Source organism: Pholcus phalangioides, unplaced genomic scaffold, assembly GCF_987345545.1.
Source record: "Pholcus phalangioides strain wild (caught in Gottingen) unplaced genomic scaffold, Ppha-v1.0 ptg000003l_1, whole genome shotgun sequence".
NCBI lineage: Eukaryota > Metazoa > Arthropoda > Arachnida > Araneae > Pholcidae > Pholcus > Pholcus phalangioides.
The window spans coordinates 40,882,409-40,888,408 of record NW_028301596.1 but is presented as its reverse complement, the minus strand read 5'-3'; positions in this window follow the sequence as shown (position 1 = coordinate 40,888,408).

Genomic DNA, 6,000 nt, shown 5'->3' with positions numbered 1-6,000 from the left:
CAGTATGTTGAGAAAACCTTGGCAACGCAGGGTATTATAGCTAGTTGTTAATAAATCATAATTATGATCATAATATTATTAAGATACACATTAATATATCGTTGTGACCATAAGATTTTACACCCAGACCACGATCAGAAACATTTTTCCATCCATTACAAACTTTTTATTATAAATTTCTGTGTTTAAATTACGTGTTATGCTTATTTTAACTTCCTGTTTTTACTTCTTTTTGAATTCTTAATAAATTTTTTATGCAGCATTTGTATGTTATAAATTTTTTAATTCATCTCAGCAATGTTCTTACATGTTACGGCAAATCAAATGTCATACATATGATGATGAGATATCATGAACAAATCCATACTACGTTTTTTTTATCGCAATTCTATCAATAGCCATAATACAAACATATCATTTTTTATCCATTTCATATCCTTAAAATCCCTTTAATCACATAATCTGCGCCCTGCCATTAAAAAGTCCAAATAGTTTCCAAGAATATGCAACGAATTTTAAGGCGAGTAAACAGTTTTGACCACGTTTTCCGTTAAAACGCACCACTGTGCGACGTACGGCTTTCCCTTCTTTAGTATTTTGAAGACATCTTTCTTCCGCTGTAGCACCGGATAAGGGCCTTCATACGGTGATTCGAAGGGACCTCTCACTCTGTCGATCCGCAAGAACGCATGCGAGCATCTTGCGAGGTCCTTGTAGATGAGGATATCTGTGGAGCCGTGAGATGACGCCGGCTTTGGTCAGAAATCATGGAACAGTCGCCTCAACCTCCCTATGTAGGTTTTCGGATCTCTCAGTTGCGTTGAAGTCTCGAGGAATTCTCCCGGAAGTCGAATGGTTGAGCCGTACACCAGTTCGGCTGGACTCGCCGGGACTATCTTCCTTCAGAGACACTCGGAAGCCTAAGAGGATTGTCGGCAGTGATTCTGACCACCTGAGAGAACTAAGAGACTTTATTGCACATATTTTATGCACATTCTATCAAACCATTAGATTTTGAGTTATACGGCGAAGTTCACTTTCTTTTGATCCCCAACATTTTAATCAGTTCATCGAACAGGCATGATTACTACAGTCTACCCTGGTCTGTCGGGGTGTATTCAGGAACTCCGAATCTGGACACCCATTCTGTGAAAAGCGTTTTAGCTACCGTTTGTGCTGTAATATACACTATTGGATACGCCAGTGAGTTGATCGATCTATGACCGTTAATCAATATTCTTGCCTTCGGATTCTGGCTCGGATATCTCTGTCATCTGTAAATAAATATATTAATAAAGATTTTCAATTCAAATTTTGTTACGATATTTACAGGGGTCATCGTCATTACCTCGCAAGACTGACGGTTCAGAGACTGTTATATGAAAATAATTTAGCAGAAAATATGTAGAAAATATTCTCACAATTGACGTGGGTTCATCTAAATCAAGGCGGGAGGGGGAGGGGTGTACATGCGGCTCAGAATAGATTTTAATGCGGTCCGACAAGCATTTACAAAAATAAATACTTTTCTAATTCATATATACTGTTTCGATTAGATTAGGAGTATATTTTGCCACCAAAAAAAAGAGCTTTTCTTATTTTTTAACCACTTTAAAATATTTTAATTTCCTTCAATATGCTCTCATCGGCTATCATTTGCATCTCGAGTGCGACATGAAAGCTTTTTCTTCTTCCAATGCGGTTCATAAAACGAAAAATGAATTTTGATTGAAAAAAAAAACTATTTATATCATCAGAAAGAGGCCCGTATGACCTGCCAGTTACATTCAAAGAGTGCATAAAGCATTCAGTAAAGTATTTACGATGAGATCCCTGGCATCGCTTTTCTTACGGAAAATTAGTCACGAGATGATCAACATGACAAATCAAGTTGAGAAAATTTGAGAAAGCAACTTGACATGTTGTCAAAAATAGCATTCTGATTCATATTTTTAAAAAGAAGCACTCAAAAACTTTATGATCTTAAGTTTATAGATAGTTTATAGATCAGTTTAGTTCAGATAGAGATTATAGATCATTTTATCAGATAGTTTATAGATAGTTTATAGTCAGATATTATTTATAGATAAGTTTATAGATCTTATATGTATGTAACAATCCAAACAACACTGTGGGATTGTTTAGTAGATTGTTTAAAACAATAATCCCATTATTCGAAAAGAGAAGCACTCTGAAATCAAATAAATATTATTCCGTCACATTCCTGCCAAGTCTCCGATGAATTCTGATGAATGCTTTATGGATTCTGTGACATTGTCTTTTAGAACTCTCTCTCTCTCAAACTGCCGAAAAGTAACTTGGATAGACTGCACAGAACTACACAGTACGCAGATGTAGAACTGTATTCTAGCACATAGGTTCCCGACTGAAAAATAAAATGTCACATCAAGTCTGCTAAAATGTATTTCATGAAAAAAAAACAAATTCGCAAATATGTATGTAACATGAATGTTTATAATCGTTTCCGATTTTGGTAAAGATTAAGAATCGAAGAGAGCTTCGTCGAAAAAAAAACGGAAACTTTCATTAAAAAAATGTTCGTTAAGGACAAAATACGGAAATGTTTCGTATAGCGGTCAATAAGCAAGTTGGAACGCGTCAAACATGCAGCAATTTTTTTTTAGGTACAAATAGAACAACAGACGAACATTCCCTGGGCAAGAATCAGCTCTAATCTTAGGAATTTTTAGAAAAACGCCGTTCGTTGAAACGAAAACAAAAGTAACGAAAATTTGTCGTTATAACCGAGGCGGTTCCTTTTCATCGACATTATAAGCTGGGTTCATTAACATTAATCTCTGTGGGAATCAGCCCGGACTGTCTGTTATTAGCGTTATAGCCGAAGTATCGTTATAACTGAGTTAGACTTATACGATTATGTGTTGTCAGAAATCGCGTCAAAAGCCTTAAACCAATGACTTTAGACGTTTATTTCCTTCATGTGTCTATTTTATACGCGATGAGTCAATTGAAGGCGCGCATTCACATTGATGAAGCATGATTCATACCGAATGTGATACAATAAAAATGCACCGTATTTCCCTTTCCACAGCTTCGTGAAAGAGCCTGGCATGTGGATGATATATATGTTTCTTTTACGAGCTTATGCATAGCCAAGTCGCATTTAATGTGACCATTAGTCCAAATCCAGGAAACGGTTTTTGCAGTCTGTGCAGTAGAGAGATTGCACTGTTCTCAACACTGATTTTGCTATCAAAGATATTTCGGTAATATCGAAGTATATTGGGGCTGTTGTGGTTCTGAATCTAGCATTGGTTTTGTCAGATTGGCTCTAGTTTTTGAGATAAAGTGAAAATTAAGATATTAAGTTTCAATGGTAATAGCATATGCAGCATACACATCACATTGAAACTGTGTGCGTAAAAACAAAAATCCTAAATCATTGAAAAAGATATTTCAGTGATTTTAGAATGAATTTGGAGCTTTTGATTCCGAATCTGACATTGGTTTTGTCAGATTAGCTCTAGTTTTTGAGATAACTTGAAAATTAAATTTCAATGATAAATAATGCCATAAGCAGCTTATGAATCACATGCTGTGCCCTATAAACAAATATAGTAAACGATTGCCAAAGATAATTCAGTAATTTTTAGGTGATACTGGGGGGCACTAATTCGGAATCTAACATTGGTTTTGCCGAACTGGGCTAGTTTTTGGGATAATGCATACTCTGAACAATTTGATTTATATGCTGCATTTGTATTAGTATTGAAATTTAGTTTTCCCTTCATCTCAAAAATTAGAGCCAATCTGGTAAAATCAATGCCAGATTTAGAATCAGCGTCCCAAAATGACTCTAAAATCATTGAAATATATTTGTTAATGACTGTATTTATTTATAATGCAGAGTTTCAATATGATTTGTATGCCGCTTATGTATGACCATTTAAAAATTTGATTTTTAATTTATCTCAAATACCAATGTGACAAAACCAATGGATTCCGAATCAGCAACTCCCAATATATCCTAAAACTATTAAAATTTCCTTAAGAACATGGAATTTTTCTGTTTGAGCAGTGTAATATTTGCATATATACGGTATATACATTTTTTCTCTTTAAATGCGTACACATTACAAAAAACTGTAGTCAATTTTTAGCTTTTTTCTTTGTCATAATCGTTATCAGCACATTGTATTAATTAGAAAATGGCTATTTTCATTTCGAAGGCAGAACATTTTTTACATTTTGTTGCCCAGTGTTATCTGGACGTCATATGATGAGATGATGGAAAGTGGATTGTGCACACCAAGTGCGTGGAGGAAGATCTGTAGAGAGAGAGAGAAATACAGTGATGATGTCTCGAGTTTATCCAAAGCTGCATTAAGAGTTACTTACAAGCGGCTTTGAGTTTATCGAAATGTGCTCAACTTCGAGTTGATGTTGCGAGAGTACAATCGGCCCCCGTTTATTAATCGGATGTCAACGATTCCAGTGCATTCCCAATTGCGGGGAGCAATTCAATTGCCATTTTACATCATTAGTATAGTTTGCATATTGGAAAAAATTATGTAAGATCGAAATAATAAAGCTTCTCGAATAAATCAGACATTAAAAAAATGGAATGAAAATTATATTCAATTATGATGATATTTTAACCTAGTATGGGGTTATTCAAGTTATACGTCAGCATCGATGGGGAGGAGAGGGGTTTCCGATTTGCTGACTTTCCGATGGCAAGGGGACAGATAGGGGGTTTGGATGATGCTTATGTCATCAACCCCCCTTTATGAAAATATGAAATATTCTTAATGGCATCTTACTCGGTGCGCCAAATACGAGAAAAATCTATCGCTAATTTGTGGGCATCTGAACTAACATTCTCCCTAATGATAAATCCCTTACAGAGACACTTCAGCGATCTCTAAATGTTTAACGGATCCTTCAAGTGCTCTGGAAATGTTTTCGGGTGGCTTAAGTGCTCTGAAACTGTGCAACGCATCGCTCAAGTGATCCGTAATTATGCTGGGGATCAATTAAGTAATCTGGGAATGTTCCGTGTGCTACCCAAGGAGTGATGTAGTGCCACGGGCCACATAAATGCTCTGGAATTATGCCACGGTCATTTAAGCGATCTGTAAATGTGCCGCTTAGTTCATTTTTACAAAATTGGGTTTGAGGGGGCAAGCCACATCAGATAACCTTCAGGGCTACATTTAGTCCGCGGGGTCAAGTGTATACCATATATGGCTTAAAGGGTGGGTCGCAATGAATTTCGTAAAGAGAAATTTTGATTTCTTACCCTTAACATAGCATTGAAATACAAAGAAATCGATTATAATAACATAAAGGTATTTTCTTTCAAAATTTAATTTTTTTTTACATTTTTTTACATTAAAAAAATATTTTTTTTTCGTTTGGGGGGGGGGGAGACTCACAAGCCCCCTATGTCCCCTCCTCCCGTGTACGTTTCTGATCCCACCAATATGCGTTAGGAGGTAGGGGGCAGTGCTGACGAAATTTTGCTGGCAAAGGAGGGGGGGGGGAGGTCAGAGTTTTGCTGACAAGGGGGGGGTCAAAAATGGCTAAACATTTGCTGACGTAATACTTGAACCTAACATGCTTTCCATTCATTCCAAATATGTCATTCAATAAAAACATTATGTATGTATAGTGGTTGATGTGTATCAACAGTTGAAGCGTAATATTCGATTAAGCGGAAGGAAAGTCGGTCGTTGAAATTTTCATATTAAGCGGGAAACTTTACTCTATGGGAAAAATTTTGGTTGGTGGCGAAAGATTTTGCTGAGTATTTCAACTCCTTCAAAATGTATTTTATGCTGATAGACGTTTACAGGAAAATGTATATTTCACATCAATGCATTTAATTCATTTATAAGAGCACGAACTGCTATTTTACATTTTTCACTGTATTTGGGACGTCAATTTTTTCTCTTAATGATAAAGAGCGACGATTATACTAGAGCAGGCCAAATTAAACGGGGGGGGGGGGAATAT